Below are 22775 nucleotides of genomic sequence, written 5' to 3'. Positions count from 1 at the left end.
TAGGGGGGGGCCGGTCTTCTACGACGATCGGCCGACTGCTGGTTGGCGTCCCGAGTGCGCAGGAGGGTGGTCCTGGTGGAGCGCCAGAGTCTTCGGCACCTGCGAAGGTGGTGCCCAACAGAGGGGACTGCCACATCGGCTTCTTGTTCGGGGAACAGTGGTGGCTGGTAGCCTAAGGAGGCCTCGAAGGGGGACAATCCTGTGGCAGATGACACCAGAGAGTTGTGGGCATACTCGACCCAGGCCAGGTGGGAGCTCCAGGCCTTGGGGTTGCGAGCAGCCATGCACCGTAAGGCCGACTCCAGGCCCTGGTTGGTCCTCTCCGCCTGACCGTTGGACTGTGGGTGGAAGCCGGAGGACAAGCTGACTGTGGCGCCCAGTGCCCTGCAGAAGGCCTTCCAAACCTGGGAGGTGAATTGGGGTCCTCGGTCTGACACAATGTCCAATGGTATTCCATGAACGCGAAAAACTAGATTAACTAAAAGTTCTGCTGTTTGGAAGGCTGTGGGGAGCTTCGGCAGAGCAGCAAAATGTACGGCCTTGGAAAACCGGTCAACGATGGTGAGGATGACTGTGTTCCCGTTGGAATCCGGAAGGCCCGTGACGAAGTCCAAGGCAATATGGGACCATGGGCGACTCGGGATAGGGAGAGGCTGAAGTAGCCCCGCAGGAGATTGATGGGATGCTTTGCTGCGTGCACAGGTGGTACAGGCCGCCACAAATTCCCCAACATCCTTCTCCAAGGATGGCCACCAGAAATGCCTCTTTAGGAAGGATAAGGTACGACTAGTCCCGGGATGGCAGGCGACGCGGGACTCATGGGCCCATTGAAGGACCGGCGAGCGAGCTGTGGCCGGGACGAAGAGACGGGTTTGGGTTCCTGTCCTGGGGTCTGGTTCCTGGGCCTGGGCTTCGGTGACTAGACGACGAACGTCCCAAGTGAGGAGCCCAACAAGTCGACTCGGCGGGAGGATAGTCTCGGAAGAGGTGAGGGCTTCCTTCGGGGCAAACTGGCGAGAGAGGGCGTCCGGTTTGATGTTCCGGGATCCAGGCCGGTAGGTCAAAGTAAAATCAAAACGGGCGAAGAACAGTGCCCATCTGGCTTGCCTGGCGTTCAGCCTCTTTGCCGTCTGGACGTAAGACAAATTCTTGTGGTCCGTCCAGACGACAAAGGGCTGAGCGGCCCCCTCCAGCCAGTGCCTCCACTCCTCCAAGGCCAGTTTCACCGCCAGTAGCTCACGGTCCCCGACATCGTAATTGGCCTCAGCTGAAGAAAGGCGACGTGAAAAAAAAGCACAAGGGTGCAGAGGGTTCTCGGGACTCACCCGCTGGGAGAGCACAGCCCCTACCCCAGTATCGGATGCATCCACCTCCACCACGAACTGCTTGTCGGGGTCGGGCTGGATGAGGATGGGGGCGGAAGTGAACAAAGTCTTGAGCCGGAGGAAAGCTTCCTCTGCCTCCCGGGGCCAGGTGAAGGAAATCTTAGTCGAGGTGAGGCGAGTGAGGGGTGCTGCCACGTGGCTGTAGTTTCGGATGAATCGTCGGTAGAAGTTAGCGAAACCCAGGAAGCGTTGGAGCTCCTTCCGAGTGGTAGGGGTAGGCCACTCTGTGACCGCTCGGATCTTGTGGGGGTCGGCTCTAACCTGGCCGCTCTCCAGAACGACCCCGAGGAATTCCACAGAGTCGACGTGGAACTCACACTTCTCGACCTTGACGAACAATCTGTTCTCTAATAACCGAGAGAGGACCCTCCGGACATGCGCTCCGTGTTCTTCCCGGGACTTGGAAAAAATCAAGATGTCGTCAAGGTAGACGAACACGAACCGGTTGAGGAAGTCTCTGAGCACATCGTTGACCAAGGCTTGGAAGACTGCTGGGGCGTTACAAAGCCCGAAGGGCATTACGAGGTACTCGAAGTGGCCGAGCGGGGTGTTGAACGCCGTCTTCCACTCGTCGCCTTCTCGGATCCGCACCAGGTGATACGCGTTACGCAGGTCCAACTTTGTGAAGATGGTAGCACTGTGCAGGGGTTCAAAGGCCGACGACATCAACGGCAGGGGATACCGGTTCTTGACCGTGATCTGGTTGAGGCCCCGGTAGTCGATGCATGGCCGCAGGGTCTTATCCTTCTTTTCGACAAAAAAGAAACCAGCTCCTACGGGAGATGATGAGGGGCGGATGATTCCGGCGGCCAGAGACTCCGAGATGTAGCTCTCCATCGTGCTCCTCTCAGCACGAGAGAGGTTATAGAGCCGACTGGTAGGCAGTGGGGCACCAGGCAGCAAGTCGATGGCACAATCGTAGGGTCGGTGAGGGGGTAGAGACTGGGCCCGGTACTTGCTGAACACCTCGCGGAGGAAGTGGTACTCCCGGGGCACCTTGGACAGGTCAGGGGATGCTGCAGAGGGGGTGGTGCTTGTCCCGTTCCCCGGCTGAGGGATGGCGGAGACCAGACAATTGGCGTGGCAAAAGTCGCTCCAAGCCACAACTCGTCCACGAGCCCAGTCGATGTGGGGGTTGTGACGTGCCAACCAGGGGTAGCCTAGGACCAGGGGGGTCTGAGGAGCTTTGATAACTACGAAGGAGAGGGTCTCCCGGTGGTTTCCTGAGAGGATCAGGGACAAAGGCGCGGTACGGTGGGTCACCCGGGCAATGATCCGTCCATCCAGGGCTCGCGCAGTGATAGGAGGGTCCAGGGGCTCCAGGGTCCCCCCCAGCTGACTTGCCAGCCCTTCGTCTAACAGGTTGTCCTCCGCACCCGAGTCCACCAAGGCCTGGAGAGGGACCGAGCAGCCATGGCAACAAAGGGTTGCCTGCATGCGGAGGTGGCGTTGCTGGGAGGATTGGGATAGTTGTGGGAGGGGGGATAGCTGAGAGTCGCCCGCCAGTACCCCCACGGCTACTGACGGGCGCCCTCTTTTGGCCGGACAGGGCATGCCCGGAGAATATGGCCTGCCTGACCACAATAAAGGCATTGCCCGGCCCTGAAGCGGTTAGCCCGCTCCTGGGGGGTTAACCGGGCACGCCCCAACTGCATGGGTTCAGGCATTGGTACTAAGGGTATAGGGGCAACACTGGAGGCACCTGAGGGCTCTGAGGGGCTCGAACAGGTCAAAGGGGAAGGTAGCCTGGAACCGGTTCTGGCCGCCCTTTCATGGCGGCGGCTGCGGAGGCGGTTATCCAAGCGGATGGCCAGAGCTACCAGGGAGTGGAGGTCGGGGCTCTCGTCCCTTGCCGCCAACTCATCCCTCAGGGAGTCGATGAGACCTTGCCGGAAAGCCTCCCGGAGGGCCTCGTCGTTCCACCCCGAGTCGGCGGCCAAGGTCCAGAACTCAATAGAATAATCAGCCACGGACCGGGAACCTTGGTGCAGGGAAAATAGTCGGGAAGAGGCACTCCCCGAATAATCCGGGTGGTCAAACACTGTCCTGAACCGGGCGAGGAAGTCAACAAACGAGCCCTCTCGAGGGTCCGTCTGTGACTGTACCGCTTCGGCCCAGGTCAGGGCCCTGCCTCTCAGGTGACCAATAATAAAGGCCACCTTACTGGCCTCGGTGGCAAAGGTAGTGGGACGCTGACGGAAAATGGATTCGCATTGGAACAAAAACCCTCTGCACCTCTCCAGGTCTCCACAGAAGGGCTCGGGGTTGGGGACAGGTGTTTCCACGGAGGACCCTGGAACCACGGGACCCGTCGGAGGTACGACCGGAACCTGGGAAGGAGCAAGAGGTACAGGATTAGGAGGTATTAGACGTACTACCTGCTGGGTCAAGTCAGCGAGCTGCTGGCTGAGTGTCCCCAGCATCTGGTTATGGCGGATAAGGATCCCCTCAACCGTTTGTGCACCCGTGGGTTCCATGGTGGCCAGATTGTACTGTTAGGGTTAGTTAATAACCCACCAAAGACTAGGGGGGAACCCAAAGGCGAGTGCACAAACAACAAAACCCAGAAGTGATAATACGATATTTTATTTAAACAAATAATAAATAAACGACAAAAACAAACAACCAAAAAGATAACAGAAAACGAGAGGGGAGCGGCAGGAGCGGTACTGGAAGCGCCGGGGAACTGCAGGGCGGACTGATGACCAGGAGTGATGAACCGGAATGCAGGATGACCAGGAATGGCAGGAGAACCAGGAATGGCAGGAACGCAGGAGAACCAAGAACGGCAGGAATGCAGGATGACCAGGAACGGCGGAACGGCAGGAAAACCAGGAACAGCAGGAACACAGGAGAACCAGGAACGGCAGGAACATAGGAGAACCAGGAACGGCAGGAACACAGGAAACCAGGAACGGCAGGAACGCAGGAACGGGGGGAAGGTCTAGGAGGCGATGAAAAACAAAATACGTTAAAGAGGAGAAGGTACAAGAAGAGGACTCACGGTTTAAGGACACAACGAACGGCCGTCTGTGTACCGTATGGCAAGCAGACAATCTGGCGACGAGTGAGAGAAAAGCCGGCGTTTAAATGCAGGAGTTGATGAGATGAGGAATGAGGCGCAGGTGTGTGAGGGGTCCGCCCTCCAGCGATCTATTGGCTGGTACCGCAGCAACCTCCGAAAACAGTACCGCTCCAGGCCGCTAGGGGGAGAAGGGAGCAAAACGGGAAAGCAAACGCAAACCACCACCAAGAACAAAAGCGATCGGGGAAACTAAAGAAAACGGAGAAAAACAAAATACAAACCGGAATGAAAACAAAACGCTGGGAAACCCTGAAAATGAAAGGTAAGTGCTGGCGGATCCTAACACCTGAAACCTGGTCTATCATGCTCTTGAGCAATTTTCACTAAGGTTTTTGAGACCTATAAAACTATTATAAATTTAAAAAGCTGGTGTAATTTTCAGCAAATCTCCAACCATGATTTTGATAAATGAAATTTTGCTGTAGGGTGGCACGGTGGCTGGATGCGTAGCATTGTCGCCTCACAGCAAGATAGTCTTGGGTTTGATTACCAGGTGGGGCAGTCCTAGTCCTTTTTGTGTGGGGTTTGCATGTTCTCTCTGATCTCCTCCTGCAGTCCAAAGACATGGTTAATTAAAGCTACAAAATTGCCATAGGTATGAGCGTATGTGTGAAGGTGTTGCCCTGTGAGGAACTGGCAACCTGTCCGGGGTGCTTCCAGCCATTCGCCCAGTAAATTGGACCCACTGTGACATTGAATAAGATAAAGCAGTTGTAAAACCGACAATGAATGAATGAATGAAGGAATGCAGGAATGAATGATGTTGTAGTGGATTTAAGCTGCTTTTTAACACTCATAAATGCAAAAAGGTGAAATATAAATTGACACGTAGTTATATTTTCTCAATAAAATACTCTAGGGTTGCCAGATAATGTGAAACAAGTTTTTACATATTTTTAGCAAAATAAATGTATTCCAAGTAAAGGTTTGAATGAACAAATTGCATTTTAAGACATCATTCTAACCTCTTTTAATTTTACCAAAGGTACGCATCAAAACCAAGGGTGTTATTAATTATGAAGCTGACTGTGCATTTGAAAGTATTAAAGCATAAACCCCAAGTAAGATGGAAAAAGACACAGTGAGGGCATGTAATTGGTATTGCTGGGCGCAGTGAGTAGGCATCTCCAGTCATGATCTCATCCTCCAGTGCTGGCACATCTGAAGAAAGTTGCCCTTTAGATGAAAAATGCCAAGTTTGTCACATTCCTAAGCACACACACCCCCACACAGACTGACAAATCCACATGCTAGGACACAGACATACAAATGGTTCTTTTTAATGCAAGTTGTAATTAAATAATTGTGCTGCACACACACACACACAGATGTACTGTTGGGAATGTTATTGACAGCAGTGGAGTTCTGACATAGCAGAGTGAAAGAAGTAACAGAGGGAGGATAAAGGCACTATGGCATTCTATAAGATGGAAATGAGAGGAGGTGGGGACTTTTTTGGGTCAAATGCCCAGACAGCAGCAGGAGCACGGAGGGCAGATGAACAATGAAAGAGTGTGTAGGTAGGGAAGAAGACAGAAGACTGAAGGAAAAAGCCCTCAGGCACAGATAGACTGAATCAGGCACAGATTGACCTCACACACACACAGACACTTTCTTTTCATGTTAAAAACTTATCTTTACATATACTCTCTGCAACATTTAGACTCGCAGTTAAGTCTTAAAAATAACCCTTGGTCACCGTAGTATACCATTTCTAGCACATGTTTTTTTTCTCTTTTTTTCTGATATAATTTAAAATGTTATTTATGTTTTTACTTTTTGTATCTCTAAAACCTGTACAACCCCCAAACAGAAAAAAAGTTGGGACAGTATGGGAAATGCAAATAAAATAAAATGCAGTTTTCCTTACATTTACTTTGACTTTTATTTCATTGCAGACAGGATGAACCTGAGATATTTCATGTTTTGTCTGCTCAACTTCATTTCATTTGTTAATATACCTCCGTTCCCGCATTTCAGGCCTGCAACACATTTAAAAAAAAGTTGGGACCGGGGCAATTTAGGGCTAGTAATAAAGTGAAAAAAAACCCTAAAAACTAAATAATGATGTGATTCCAAACAGGTGATGTCAACAGGTGATTGCAATCATGGTTTGGTACAAAAGCAGCATCCAGGAAAGGTCTTTGATGAGCAAAAATGATCAGAGGATCTCCAGTTTGTCAACAAATGTGTGAGAAAAGTATTAAAATGTTAAAAAACAATGTACCTCAAAGAAAGAATGGAAGGGATTTGCATATTTCTCCCTCTACAGTGCATAATATCATTAAACTATTCAAGGAATCGGGAGGAATTTCAGTGCATAAAAGCCAAGGGCGCAAGCTTAAGCTGAATGCCCGTGATCTTCGATCCCTCAGACGGCACTGCATCAAGAACCGCCACTCAACAATAGCTGATATAACCACATGGGCAAGGGATTGCTTTGGCAAACCTTTGTCAAGCACTACAATACAGAGTTACATGCACAAATACCACTTAAAACTTTACTGTGCAAAAAAGAAGCCTTATGTTAACCATGTCCAGAAGCGGCGTCGACTTCTCTGGGTTCGGAGGCATCTAGGATGGACCATCACACAGTGGAAACGTGTATTGTTGTCAGATGAATCAGCATTCCAGGTCTTTTTTGGAAAAAATTGACGCTGTGTGCTTCAGAACAAAGACAAAAAGGACCATCCAGACTGTTATCAGTCCAAAATTCAGGGTCTGTCATGGTATGGGGCTGTGTCAGTGCCCTTGGCAATTATATTGTGGTAGATTACACTTCTGTGATGGCAGCATTAATGCAGAAAAGTACATTTATATTTTAGAGCAACATATGCTGCCTTTAAGATTTTTTTATAGGGACGTCCATTCATTTTTCAATAAGAATACAAAGGCATGGCTGCAGAAGAAGATGGTGCAGGTACTTGACTGGCCTGTCTGCAGTCTTGACCTGTCTCCAATAGAGAATGTGTGGAGAATTTTATAATGAAAAATGGCACAATGACAACTCCCTACTGTCGCAGTGTTGTGAGAAGGAATGGCAACATTACAAAGTGGTAAATGCCGCCCCAACTTTTTTTGGAATGTGTTGATGTATATTTACAAATGAAATAAAGTTGATCAGACAAAACATGAAAAGGCTTGGGTTCATACTGTCTGCAATGGAATAAAAGTCAAAGTAAATGTAAGAAACACTGCATTTTTTTGTTGGCATTTTAAATACTGTCCCAACTTGTTCTTATTTTGGGTTGTAGATGGAAGCAAAAAAATTTAGCATTATGTCTATGGAAATTTTTAATAGGTATGCTATTTTTGTGCTAACCTTTGTCCGATGGCAGGGTTGACATGCAGACCTTTTTCTTTGAATGCTCTGACCTTTCCTCTGTCCAGACGCCTTAAGGAAACCTGATGAAGAAAAGACTTACATAAAAATGCTTTTATGTCAGCATGGTGACATTTTAGAATTGTGCTTGTTTCTAGAAACAGTTATATTGTAGTGTGAGTGAATGTCATAGTAGCAAGAAGTATGCACAAATACAATTTGCTTATAAAACAATACCCTAAACTGATGTGCTGACAGGTATGCACTGCATAACCCATTTGCACTTAAACTTTAGATCAGTGACTGATGACAGAACATTCTTATTTAGAATTTTCTGAAAGAGAGCAGATGTAACAGTTGCATCAGTCCACAGAACCTTATCTTGAATGGTTTGGGGGTCATCAAGGTGTTTTTAGAAATTGTGAGACAAGACATTGTGTTTCTAATGGTTAGTAATGGTTTTTGCCTTGTACCCTCCAAATAACGCTAGTTTCAAAAAGTCCTTTTCTAAAGGTAAATGCTGAACTTAAGGTTTTTTTTTTTGAAGACCAGCCAACTCTACGAATCATTCTAAATGTTTTCTATATGTGGAGATGATTGCTCTTTGTTTGCTGGTCCCAGACTTTTAGAAGTACCATAGCTTTGTAACCATTTTTAGAATGATATATTCTGGCACTTTGACCAGACAGTAGGGCAGCAGAAAGGTGACATCCCACCAGGTCTTTCCTCTCCAGACAAAGCCAACTGTGTCTCTAAAGCCTCTGATGAGGGAGGTAAAACAGCTGTGACTCAAAACTGGCTCTCTGCGGTGGTGGGCAAGCATATCAGACTACTCCATCTCACAAGTGCCCACCAAATTCATCATTTTCTTTTGCTTTTTCACTGAATTCTTTCTTTTTTTTATATGGCATATTATGTTGCATGTTAAGACTAAATTAAATTTGGTTAATTGATTGAATATCTAAACATATGTTTTTCCCTTTTTAAAGACAATTTGCAAATGGCTGCTTTGTGTTTATCATTATTTGCATTTTGCCTACTGCCCCACCTTTGTTATTCTGAATTTTGGTTATAAAAGGTGATGGGGGGATACTTCATAGCACTGCATGTACAATGCAAATAAAAAACAGAAAGCAATCATTTGTACATCCACTTAGACCTGCAGTCCAACAAAAACAATACAAAGGCATACTACATAATAAACATTTTTACCTAATGAACATTTAATTTTTGTAAATTAAAGCTAGTTATGAAATTATTGTATTTTATATATTTAAAAATAGGGGGAATTTTAAGACTACGATTTTTATATTTAAAATCTTAAACATGAAATACTTGGTAATAAAAGAAAAATCTAGTAAAGTTTTTGTTTTTATCTTACATTACACATCATCAAAAACGACAAAAAGAATGAATGTTTTGTCTGGTGAACTTTATTTTATTTATTAATAAACATCCATTCCTGCATTTCAGGCCTGCAACACATTTAAAAAAAAAGTTGGGACAGTAAAGCATTTAGCACTTTGCAATGTTGCCATTCCTTTTCACCACACTTATGAAATAAAGTTGAGCAGACAAAACATGAAATATCTTGGGTTTAAACTGTCTGCAATCAAATAAAAGTCAAAGTAAATGTAAGGAACACTGCATTTTTATTTTATTTGCAATTTCCATACTGTCCCAAACTTTTCTGATTTGGGTTTGTAAAAGCACTGGAATTAATGAGAGTTATGATCAATTTGCATATAAAACAACCTATTTGGTCAGTTGTGATGTGATGTGAGATTTACATTTTTGTTGGATAAGGTTTGGTTTGTGATCACTGTTTCCATTTATCAAAGACTGTTATCAGTGAAAGGTGCAAAAGCCAACATCTGTCATGTATGGTGGTGCATCAGTGCCCATGCAATGTGTGACCTGCAAATGTGTAAAGGTACCATTGATGCAGAGGTGTATATTGAGATTTTAGAGAGACACATGCAGCCTTAGCATGGCTTCGTAGACATAAAATGTGGGTTGTTGACTGGCCTGCCTCCAGTCCAGACCTGTCTTGTAAACTTGTAAACTCCTCATGAGGAGGAGACAACTTATTTTTTATATATATTTTTTCTTTATGCATTTTCTCCCCTTTTTCTCCCTTTTTTTAGCACGTCCAATTGCCCAATTGCATCATGCTTCCTTTCCACCAATGCCGATCCCTGCTCTGATTGAGGAGAACGAAGCTAACCCACGCCCCCTCCGACACATGGGCAGCAACCGTATGCATCTTATCACCCACACTTTGACGAGTGCAGTGCAGCTCAGCATTGTGTACGGAGAGACACACCCTGAGAGCACTCAGCCAGCAATGGTTACAAAGCTATCAGCCAGCAGAGGTCGTAATTGCACCAGTCATGGGAGAGAGACCCCATCCCGCTTAGTCCCGCTCATCTGAACAACAGGCCAATCGTTGTTCATGTGGCCCCTCAGCCTAGCCGGCAGGCAGAGCTAAGAATCAATACGATGTATTCGAGATCCCAGCTCTGGTTCCAGCGTGTGTTTTTACTGCTGCGCCACCTGAGCGGCCAGTGTAGACAACTTATTGAGCTGCTGAAGTCTTGTATCAAGTAACAATTAATATTCTCAGTTCCCAACAGATTAAAAAGTATTAGTTATAGGAAAGTTTTTAAATTTTTTGCAGGTATCAAAATGTAGTTTATATTTCTAAGATACAAGTTACAAAGATTCTTGTTTTTACAGACTTCTACTGAATACATTTTGTACATTTGATTGTTCTATTAAACATATACATCCACAATGAAATATAATGTAAAAAACTTTAATTTAACTATAAACATACCACCCCTTAGTGGTACTGTTTTCAGTAGCTGCTTTCCAAACATGGTCAGTTATGAGGATTAAGGATTTTTCTTTATTACATGAACTGTCCTCTTCAGGTCATACCACAAAATCTCAATTTGGCTTAGATTCTAGACTCTGAATTTGTTGTTTTCAAAACACAAATTGCACATCTGTAAAGGCTAAAGAATATACACGTTGTTCAACTCAAAATCAGAAAAAGTTGGTACAGTATGGAAAATGCAAATAATAAAAAAACACAGAGTTTCTTACATTTACTTTGACTTTTATTTTATTGCAGACAGGATGAACCTGAGATATTTCATGTTTTGTCTGGTCAACTTCATTTCATTTATTAATAAACATCCATTCCTGCATTTCAGGTCTGCAACACATTTCAAAAAAAGTTGGGACAGTAAAGCATTTACCACTTTGTAATGTTGCCATTCCTTTTCATCACACTTAAAAGACGTTTTGGCACTGAGGATACCAAGTGATTTAGTGCTTCAGCTTTTATTTTGTCCCATTCTTCCTGCAAACACGTCTTAAGATGTGCGGTACGGTGTCGGCGTTGTCGCATTTTTCATTTCAGGCAGGCCAGTCCAGTACCCGTACCCTCTTCTTCCGCAGCCATGCCTTTGTAATGTGTGCAGCATGTGGTTTTGCATTGTCTTCTTGAAAATGTCCCTGTCGTCTTGAAAGCAGCATATGTTGCTCTAAGATCTCAATGTACTTTTCTGCATTAATGCTGCCATCACAGAAGTGTAAGTGTAAGATTCTTGTTTTTACTGACTTCTAGTCAATTTTGTACACTTCTATTAAACATGTACATCCACAATAAAACACCATGTGAAAACTTAATTGAACTATAAACTAACATCCTTTAGCATTACTGTTTTCAGTAGCTGCCTTCCAAACATGGTCAGTTATGAGGAATTGAAGACTTTTCTGGGATTTATAACATGAACAGTCCGCTTCAGGTCATGCCACAAAATCTCAGTTTGGCTTAGATTCTAGACTCACACACATTGTACAAAGCACATGATTATTAGAAATGTAAAACAATTCACATACACAGGACTGTAATACATATGTAATACATATTCTATTCTATTTTCTTCTGTGTTGCTGGTCATGTGTTTTAACTGTAGTTTTCTTATTAGTTAACAATTACACTTCTATCTGCTAGTATAAGTTCTGTGATTTTTTTTCCATTAATGATAACATTCCTGGTCTACATTTAATATCTTCTGGAGTGAGACAGAACAGATGTCCATCAGCTCTCCGCTTTGTTCTAATTCATTCTCATGTGTAACTGGTATTTCCGGCAGGTTGTGTGTTAGTAGTTTGTGTAAGTAAGTGTGACCTCCTTGAGCTAAACTGGGCCTGTCGGGCTGACTGTGTTGTTGGCACTATTGTATTCAGAATGGTTATCATTGTATTGCAGTTTCCTCTGCTAATGTATGTGTTCTGCAGACAGGGAGCATTTACTGTATATACTGAATACAATTTTACACAGTTGGCTGTGTGGCTCGGTTTGGCTTCACTTTAGCTTTATTTGATCTGAGTATCCATCACAGATTACGAAATGACATCACATAAGCATAATACATTTACAATCACATTGCCCAAACCAATACATGAATCATTGTATAAATGGTCAAAGTTATGTGGAGACCTTACCATGAGCTTGTTGGACATCCTGTTTCAAAACCATGGCCTAATTATAGAGTTAAGCCTTTGCTGCTGTTACACCTTCTCACTCTTCTGGAAAGACTTTCCACAAGATTTTGTAGTGAGTTTGTGGAAATTTGTACTCATTCAGTGAATAAGGCATTTGTTATGTCAGACACTGATTGAATGAGAGGGCCTGGCATACATTTACAATCCAGGGAGTGTAAAAACTTGTGTTTAATAAATGGTATATCAATGGTATGTCTGCATATCAATGGTATATCTGTTTATCAATAAGGTTTGTGTAGACAAAGTCCCCATCTTCTAATTTTCTCGCCAAACACATTGAGGATCTCTCTCGGACTACAAATACCACAGCAGCAGTGAAAAAGGCACAGCAGTGTCTCTACTTTCTGAGGATTCTCAAGAAATCAACCTGCAAGAGCAGCTCCTGGTCTCATTGTACCCTGATCTCCTTCTACTTCTGCTCCATTGAGGGTGTGCTGACGTTCTGCATCTTCACTTGGTAATCCAGTAGGTCAGCGGCAGACAAAAAAGCAGCGGTTTATTCAGAAAATCATTGGATGTCCCCTGTCCTCTCTTCAAGAACTATACACTGCCCGCTGCATAAGCAGAGCAGCCAACATCCTAAAAGATCCTTTCCACCCTGGACATCTGCTATTTGAACTGTTGTTGTATGGCAAACGATTCAGGTCCATCACATTGGGAGCTGAACAAGGCCAGTTTACTCATACTAGACTGATCTGGACTCAACGATACTTGTCAGGATCAACCTGTGCTCAACTCAGGCCAATCTATGTTTACACTCAAATTATACTAAGCAACCACTGTATGTTAACATTTTAGTGCACCTTATACCATATTTGTTATTAACTACCATATATTCTTATTTTACTGTACCTTATTTTAACTTATAAATGTAAAATGCACTCTACATTCACACTAGTCTACTTCCTACTGCGCAATAACCTACTGCCTTGATTGTTGCCTGCACTGTACTGCGTTACTGTCTTTAGTATTGCCCTGTGTTGTGATTTAATAGCTAAAGCCAAGTCATTTTAACAGGATTTTTCTATTGTATTCTAATATATTTCTATTGTTGTGTGTAATTGCACCTGTAGGAATGCGGAACTGTACTCTGTGTAGTGACAATAAAGAATCTTAAAATGGTAGGATGTCCTTTAGCATTTCCTAGAGACAACAGTATTTTCTGTACCTGCTTGAACGTGGCCATTAATGAGAAGGAATCCCTTTTTAAGATTTCCTGAAGGAAAAGCCTTCTTTAGGTAATCCCACAACATGCTGTGGACTTTCCAAAACACATACGTTTTTCTGTTTTAATAAATCTGGTGTTAAATTACACATTTTGGATCACTGACTTGTTGCATTATACTAACAAATTAAGATTTAGATGATAAATCCTTACCTAGTGTAAACTTACTTTCCACAAATTCATTGTTAACTCTATGATTGCAAGATGTCTTTCACAAGGCATCAAAGCAGTCACAAGCTAGAATGCTGTCACCACCATGTTTCAAAGTTAAGATGTTCTTCAGTGTTTTTTTTCTGGTAAAGTCATGAACTCATGAATGGGAATGTGTAATTTAGTCAAATCAGCTCACATTTTATCTTGTTATTCGAAAAAAACTATGTCAAATTGATTTCCCAAAGATTTAAAGGATCATCCAGACAGTTATTAATGAAAGGTGCCAAAGCCAACATCTGTCATGTATAGGGGAGCATCAGTGCACATGCAATGAGTGACTCGCATATGTGTGAGGGTTCCATTGATGCAAGGGCATATATTGAGATTTTAGATTTTTTGGAGCTGCAAAGGCGTTCTAAGCCGAAGAGGAAAGATGCCGGAAAGCAGAGTCGGAGTAGGAAAAAAGATTTAATAAAATAATGTTATGAGTAGCTTTGTGTAGAATGATTTTTAAATTGTTATAACTGGCGATGTGATGTCATGCATAACGGGATGTTGGTAAAATGCCAGACGTAGTATGTCCGAGGTTACACACTTGCGTACTGAAAGAGCTTACTGCTTCACCGGCCGAGCAGTGCGCACTGCCTCGAATTTGGTACATACTGTTTAAGTATGTGATTTCAGATGCAGTCCATATTTATTTTAGCAAGACCAGGCCAGGCCTCATTCTGCACAAGATACAAAAGCATGGCTTCGTAGAAACAGAGTGCGAGTTTTTGACTGGCCTGCCTCCAGTCCAGAGCTTTCTGCAGAGGGACTTTAGCAAGTTTTAAAGATTTCTTCAGGTCATGTGCTGTTAACCTTGGATTCTTTTATAGCTTTTACAGGCACTCAGTTCTAGAGGGACTAGCAACAGAAAAATGTTTTCTTTAATTTATAGACAGTAATGGCAAGGCATCTCTACAACCCACATCTTCTATCTCATCATATTAATTGAAACACTTTACTTCTGCAGAAGTCTTTTTAAGAAAACTATACATTATTTTATTAGCAAGCTGAACAGAGGATGTAACAAAACATACATCGGTTTTGTGTTGGAATGAAAGCTGCTGAGAAAGAGCTGAAAAGACAGTCTGACAGAGGAACAGAGGAATGACTGAGACACAGAGGGACACTGTCCCCACCTGAGAATTCCCCTGCAGTGGGAGCCTCTCTGAGCTCATGTCTCTTGTCTGGTACACAATACACCCACTCTGGCTACACTGTCCACCCCACCAATAGAGGGTGCACATGCTCTTGTTGGCATTTGCGTGACTAATTTTTCCTTTCCATCCTCCGCCCACGCACTCTACCACCACCAATCTACTCCTCTCTATCTGTCCCCCTTTTCTTCCTTTCTGTCAGATGTATGAACAAAAGGGATCGAGAGGGGCAATGGTGCTGTTGCTATAGGCAACCTGGATACCAACACAGTGATGACCTGGAGAGGGCATTTCTGTCTACCAGAATAAATGAAAGCATTGAGAGAATGAGAGAAAGTGAGAGTGTCATGGTTATGAGTAACACATCAGGAAAAACTGAGGGCCCCTGTGTAAGAAGCTCTATTTGTCCTCTTTCACTAAAATTATACTCAACTGCCCTTTGGTCCAAATGCTCCTATCCTTGAGTCCACAAACCCCAAACCACCAACACCAGCTAAACAAAAGAAAAAAATACAACACTGAATGACCAAAATTGTGGGGACCCCTGACCATGAGCTTGTTGGACATCCTATTGCTTTTATCACTTTGCGTCTGGTATCTAAGTGGCAAAACATTTTAATAAGTGACACACAGTTTGCTAACAGACAAAAAGACAAAAAAAGATTTTTTGTGTTTTCAGTGCTATACTTTATTCTATTTGTTAAATGAAAACAAATGTAGAATTTGATGCCTGCAATACACTCAAAAAAGAGGCATGTTTTTTTTTTTTTTTTTTTTTACATTTTAATCATTTGGAATTGAAGAAATGAATTGTTGCAGTTTAGCAAGTGGAATTTTTGCCTATTATTGCTGTACACAAGATTTAAGCTGCTCAAATCTAGTATACAAGACTCCAGAGCCCATGTCACCGTACTTATCACAGTGGCATGAAGGTTTCTCATGCAACATTGTCTGAGGGTTTGAAGGTTATGCCCATTGAACAGTGATTACTGGCCTTACTCTACATTGACTGAGATTTCTTAAGATTCCCTTCACAGAATGTTTTCATAATGTTATGTATGTTAGATGGTGAAATATTTGCAATCAGCATTAAAAATTCATCTATACAGGTGTCCAGGTGCCGTAGCGGGATATTCCGCTAGCACACCAGCAACCGAGGAGTTCAGAAACTCGGTGTTGCCACCGGTCGGCTAGGCGCCATCTGGCGGGCATAATTGGCAGCACCTGCAGCAGATACTAATTGGCCACTGTATCTGCAGGGTGGGGGCCAGACTATGTGTGGGTGGGTGGGTCTTCATGTGCTGTGTAGGGACCCTGATTGGCAGAAGAGACGCCAGAGCAGAATGCAGGGGCGAGAAGAGGAGGGCTGTGCATGTGACGGAAGAGGCGTGTGCAGCGACGTGCTCTCCTTGGATGCAATCTGGTATCTCCCAGCAGTGGAGGACAAAACTGAGTGCACTAAATCTGCAGGAAAATGGGGAGAAAATGCATTAAAAAAAAAGCATCTATACTTGCAAAGACTGAGCCCTTCATGAATCCTCCATTTATACCCATGATACCACCTCCTATAATTAATTTTCTTACTCATTGTGAAATGTGAATTTGTGAACTATGTAACTTGAATATTCTATAAACATTTAGCTCTTTTTGCCCCTGGCTTATATTTGAGTCTGTTGCAGTCATCAAATTATAAGGTGATATTTACAAATATCCATACTAGCACAACACTTACTGACACACCACCACCATGTCAGTGTCACTGCAGTGCTGAGAATGATCCAAAATCTAAATAATACCTGCTCTGTGGTGGTCCTGTGGGGGTCCTCACCATTGAAGAATACGTGGCAAACAAAGCATGTAGAAAAATAGATGTACTACAGTCAGTAATTGTAGAACTACAAAGTGCTTTTATATGGTAAGTTGAGCTGATAAAATGGACAGTGTGAGTAGAAACAAGGAGGTGGTTTTAATGTTATGGCTGATCGGTGTATGTTGCTCTAAGATCTCAGTGTATTTTTCTGCATTAATGCTGCCATCACAGAAGTGTAAATTACCTTTGCCAAGGGCACTGACACAACCTCATACCATGACAGACCCTGGCTTTTGGACTTGGTTGCTGATAAGTCTGGATGATCCTTTTCGTCTTTGGTTCGGAGCACATGGCATCCATGTTTTTACAAAAAAGACATGGAATGCTGATTCATCTGACCACAATACACGTTTCCACTGTGTGATGGTCCATTCTTGATGCCGCCGAGCCCTGAGAAGTCGACGCCGCTTCTGGACATGGTTAACATAAGGCTTCTTTTTTGCACAATAAAGTTTTGAGGCATTTGTGCATGTAACTCTGTGTTGTAGTGCTTGACAAAGGTTTGCCAAAGTAATCCCTCATTCATGTGGTTATATCAGCTATTGTTGAGTGGCGGTTCTTGATGCAGTGTCGTCTAAGGGATTAAAGATCACAGGCGTTCATCTTAGGTTTGCGCCCTTGGCCTTTACGCACTGAAATTTCTCCTGATTCCTTAAATCGTTAATGATATTATGCACTGTAGAGGGAGAAATATGCAAATCCCTTTCAATCCTTCTTTAAGGTACATTGTTTTTAAACATTTCAATCATTTTCTCATGAATTTGTTGACAAACTGGAGATCGTCTGGTCAACCTTGCTCATCAAAGACTCAGCCTTTCCTGGATGCTGCTTTTGTACCAAACCATGATTACAATCACCTGTTGACATCACCTGATTGGAATCACATCATTATTTAGTTTTTTCACCTCATTTCTAGCCCTAAATTGCCTTCGTCCCAACTTTTTTAGAATGTGTTGCAGGCCCAAAATGCAGGAATGGAGGTATATTAACAAATGAAATAAAGTTGAGCAGACAAAACATGAAATATCTTGGGTTCAGACTGTTTTTTATTTTTTTATGTATTTTATTTGCATTTTCCATACTGTCCCAATTTTTTCTGTATTACGAGTTCATAGTTTAAATGAAAGTATCAGCCAGAAGAACGACAGATGATACTAATCATAATAGTATATTAAAAGTACTAGAAGTAAATATTAACATTACCAATAGTACTGTACATATTGTAATAGTATATACTAGTACACTAATATACTAATAGTGTATTAATGATACTAATAGTAAAACTCATATGTAGTTACTTCCCACCTCGGCTTGCATTGTGTAGTTAATGGTGTACAGTGAAATATTTCAAAAAAGACTGGTGTGCACCTATTACAAACTCCCGCATACCATCAAAGCTATCCTTCTATTGTTCCCCTGTGTGGAGGAAATCAGCGTGATGTGTTATTGTTGGATAGTGAGGACAGAGATTTTGCAGTGAATGCTGGACAGGAGTGAAGAGAAACAGGAGGGTTAAATATGAAGCTAAGAGGAATAAGGAAGTAAAATAGAAGATTTCTGTGCTTTGGTGTGAGAGTAATGAATAAACAGTGTCTGAAACAAATGTAACAAATAACTCTGCATTAATGATGATGAGGAATAATAATTGGACTTTATTTATTAGAGAATTGTGAGAATCCTGCCCTGTGCAGCATGGCACAGGAAGGCACCTGGAGGTCTGCTGGCAAGCAGGAAGCTATAGCAAATAAGGAGGAGATGGGAAAACCAGCAGCATGTGGTGGCAGGAAAAAAGCTAAATATGGCAGGTTGTTGGATGAATCCAAGTTGTTACATTGGGTCCCAAACATTTCTTCCTTTTAAATGAGTAAGTAATGAAATGCAAAAAGTTTTTGTAGTAACATATTAATGTCATTACTTGTAGCACAGGGGGCATGAAGCACTAGATATTGTTAGCATAAAAATACAAGATTTAATCCCTAAAGGTTTGCTGACAAAGCATGTGACCCTATAAGGAGGAAAACCTACATTAGTTTACATAAGCTAACTATTAGCTTTCATTAGCTAACTCAATGGAAAATAAGAACAGCCAAATATAAAAAAAAAAGCAATGCAGGGTGATGGTCACTTTTGCATTCCCCCTTGGATGCAGCAATACATTTTTATTATGTCATTATAACACTTTAGTTACTGCTTCTTTTGTAAAGCAAGCTCTTTAATTTCCTAATTACTTTTGCATGCACTCTTTTAAAGTGTAACAATTATTTGTTTCACTATTGCACCTTATTAAACTGAATCAGCTTTGTGATAAAGCCATCTGCTTGCCAGTCGTCACCAATGATCCTTGAAGACTAGGGCCATTAAACACTAGGGACCATACTAGGGCAGCATGAACAAGTGCTTTAACCGATCCTGGGTCAGGAGCAGATCCTGGCCTAGGCCTGAACCTGGACAGCTGCCCTACCTCCTGACCATTCTATGGTGCCACCCACTAGTGAGCATTTACAGTTACTGTACATTTTTTGGCATTTGGTGAATGCTTTTATCCAAAGCGACTTACAGTACTGTGACAGTATACTGTCTAAGTAATTGAGGGTTAAGGGCCTTGCTCAAGGGCCTAATAGTGGCAACCTGGCAACCTTTTGATTACTAATCCAGTGCCTTAGGCAACAAAAGCATCCTCCTCCTCTCACCCTCAAATGGAAAAAAGCCATTTATTACTAGCCACTTTAAAAGACAAGACACATGATTTAAAAAAGAACTAGCAATGTGAAGTACATTCAAATTTTTTAACAAGCAGCACACCATGCCGCAATCAAAATAAATACAGTGGTACCTTGTAACTCAACGTCCCCTAAACTCAAAGTCAACGTTTCCCTTAAACTTAACGTGTGTGCGACTGCTGCTTTGTTTAGCGCTCGGCTTGAGCGGTGCGGTAAAACGTGCAAATATGAGACGAATCTGCATTTGTGTGGAATAATCATCAAATTCACTCTGAAAGCATCCACATGTATCTGTGTTTAGCTGGATTTTTCTCTTGTTTCACTTTTAAACTTGTTACAGCTTGAATTTCTAAAAAATTGCGAGAATCAGCTTTTCCGAGAGAGTGTAAAATGCTTATCTTTAAAAAAAAGCTTAATGTGACTTAATGTATTAAAAGAACGACAAAGAAACACTAAACCTCTCTTAATTATTACTGCTCATAAGTACAGGTAAGGTGCAGGTTTTATTGTATTTGTTATTCATTTTTATTGTTTTTTATATTATGTTTGTGTTATTTTCAGTGTATAAGTGTAAAAACAACCCCAGTATTTTACATAAGCCTAAAATATATGCAGTTCCACGGGACCATGGAAAGCATTAACAGGTTTCCCATACATCCTTATGGGAAAAAATACCTATAAACTCAACGCCTTTTAAACTTCACTCCCAGAACCAATTGACGATGAGTTTTAAGGTATCACTGTATAACTGAAGAAGAAGTATGAATGTTACAAAATCTATTATGCCTGGAAAAGATGACAAACCAAGTTTCTTAAACTCTGGGACTTAAACCACAGCAAGTACCATTATCTCCAAATTAAGAAAACTTGGAACAGTGATGAGTATTTCTTGTCTGGCCTGCCAAAAATTTAAGAGCAACTTCTTAAAGTCCTAAAAGATCCCAAACAATCATTTAAGCAATTGCAAACCTTGCTGTTCTTTGATATATCTGATATAATAAAGTTTGCTTTAATAATATGAGGATACTTTGCTGATTTATGCTTTCTGCACACCACAGTTGGTATTGAACCATGAATTCTGCGCTCTGCTCTTTACCAGACTAATTAATTTGGAGAATTGGTCATCAATCTGTAATCTGATACACAATTTAGTAATGTAATGACATTAATTTGAAATACAAGATCAATGCAACCATTTAATTGCTCAAAAGTAACAAGATTTAGGTTTTGGCATGGCCTGTTGACAGTACTAAATCCCATTAAACAGGCAGTTCATATTCGAAAGCCCTCCAATCTGGCAAAATTGGAGCAATTCTGCAAAAAAATTCATTTACAGTGGTACCTTTACAGTGGCCTGATATTCAGATCATTATCAAAAGCTTTTGCTGGCATTTGTTGCTCATAAAAGTGGAGGGTAAATTCATTTTTTGTCACACAAAAAAGTGTTGGATAACTTTTTATATATTATATTTAATGTACTGTATATTTAAGGCTTTGTCACACTAGTGCAGTGTAAGAACTGTGTGAGTAAAGCATGTACAGATAGATAAAGAGCACTTATACTGATAAGTGTTTTACTCTCACCTACACGACAACATACAGAACATAACTACAACCTGAATCAAGTAGTTTCTAAATTGCTGTTTAACATACACTGAGAGTTTAGACACAGGAAGCTTTAAACATTACACAAAGCATGCATGGAAACCCTAAAGCTTAGTGAAGAATCCTGCATCATGGAGTTGAAGTGTTGTTTAATGTCCAGGCCTTTTGTCTTGTCTTCTAGTGGGGCCAGTGGGTTAAAGTAGGCCAGTCAAGACCCCTCTGAGCACCATGAGAATAACAGACAGCACACATTGTTCCCACACACTCTACTTTCTGTTTGTGATTTGACAAAACAGTGGTGCTGCAGGAGAAGACACAACAGGGTAAAGTAAAAAAAAAAAAAGCTCAGCCCCAGTTTCTGTGTGGTTCATTATGCCAGAGGCTGTACAGATGCAAATACAGTTCTTCCCGAGTGTAGCTTTAGATTCAGTATTTTTACATATGTGACCACATACAAGCCAAGTTAAAACTTGTGCTACTAATTTGAAGTGTTTCCACTTTGCACTTTGTCTTCACTCCACTTGAAAGGTTTTTTAAAAGACTGTAGCTAAGTCCTGGCTTTGCAGTTGCAATGTAGTTAATCCAACGTGTGCCAGGTGTGTAGGCCATGCCAGAGTGTGAATACAATGACAGTTGGGGAGGTGGGGGAAGGGGTAGACATCTATCTATCTATCTATCTATCTATCTATCTATCTATCTATCTATCTATCTATCTATCTATCTATCTATCTATCTATCTATCTATCTATCTATCTATCTATCTATCTATCTATCTATCTATCTATCTATCTATCTATCTATCTATCTATCTATCTATCTATCTATACGTATATACACTGCCTGGCCAAAAAAAAGGTCACACACTCTAATATTTGGTTGGACCGCCTTTAGCTTTGATTACGGCATGCTGTGGCATCGTTTCCACAAGCTTCTGCAATGTCACAACATTTATTTCTGTCCAGAGTTGCATTAATTTTTCCCCAAGATCTTGTATTGATGATGGGAGATTTGGACCACTGTGCAAAGTCTTCTCCAGCACATCCCAAAGATTCTCAATGAGGTTCAGGTCTGGACTCTGTGGTGGCCAATCCATGTGTGAATATGATGTCTCATGCTCCCTGAACCACTCTTTCACAATTTGAGCCCGATGAATCCTGGCATTGTCATCTTGGAATATGCCCGTGTCATCAGGGAAGAAAAAAATCCATTGATGGAATAACCTGGTCGTTCAGTATATTCAGGTAGTCAGCTGACCTCATTCTTTGGGCACATTACGTTGCTGAACCTAGACCTGACCAACTGCAGCAACCCCAGATCATAGCACTGCCCCCACAGGCTTGTACGGTAGGCACTAGGCACGATGGGTGCATAACTTCAGCCGCCTCTCTTCTTACCCTGATGCACCCATCACATCAGACCACATGACCTTCTTCCATTGCTCCAGAGTCCAATCTTTATGCCCCCTAGCAAACTGAAGCCGTTTTTGCCAGTTGTCACTGACACTGTCACATTGTGAGTGTGGAAATGCTCTTACTTTTACTATTAAACATATCCCTGAGTTCTACTGAAGTTTTTCTACCATTTGATTTCACCAAACGTTTAAGTGATCGCCGATCACGATCATTCA

At 42.5% G+C, this 22775-nt stretch overlaps 1 long non-coding RNA gene across 1 annotated transcript in view; it reads left to right on the top strand.

Annotated features, from left to right (window-relative positions):
• The first annotated feature begins 4663 nt into the window (after positions 1-4663).
• Positions 4664-22775, top strand: part of LOC134300210 (uncharacterized) — a 29392-nt gene continuing 11280 nt past the window's right edge. The window contains exon 1 of the long non-coding RNA XR_010007333.1: positions 4664-4732. This is a non-coding gene — a long non-coding RNA (uncharacterized LOC134300210). The remainder of the gene's footprint in view (positions 4733-22775) is intronic.

Source organism: Trichomycterus rosablanca, chromosome 22 (assembly GCF_030014385.1).
Source record: "Trichomycterus rosablanca isolate fTriRos1 chromosome 22, fTriRos1.hap1, whole genome shotgun sequence".
Lineage (NCBI taxonomy): Eukaryota > Metazoa > Chordata > Actinopteri > Siluriformes > Trichomycteridae > Trichomycterus > Trichomycterus rosablanca.
The sequence above is the reverse complement of the archived record's forward strand: the minus strand, read 5'-3'. Positions and strand labels throughout refer to the sequence as shown.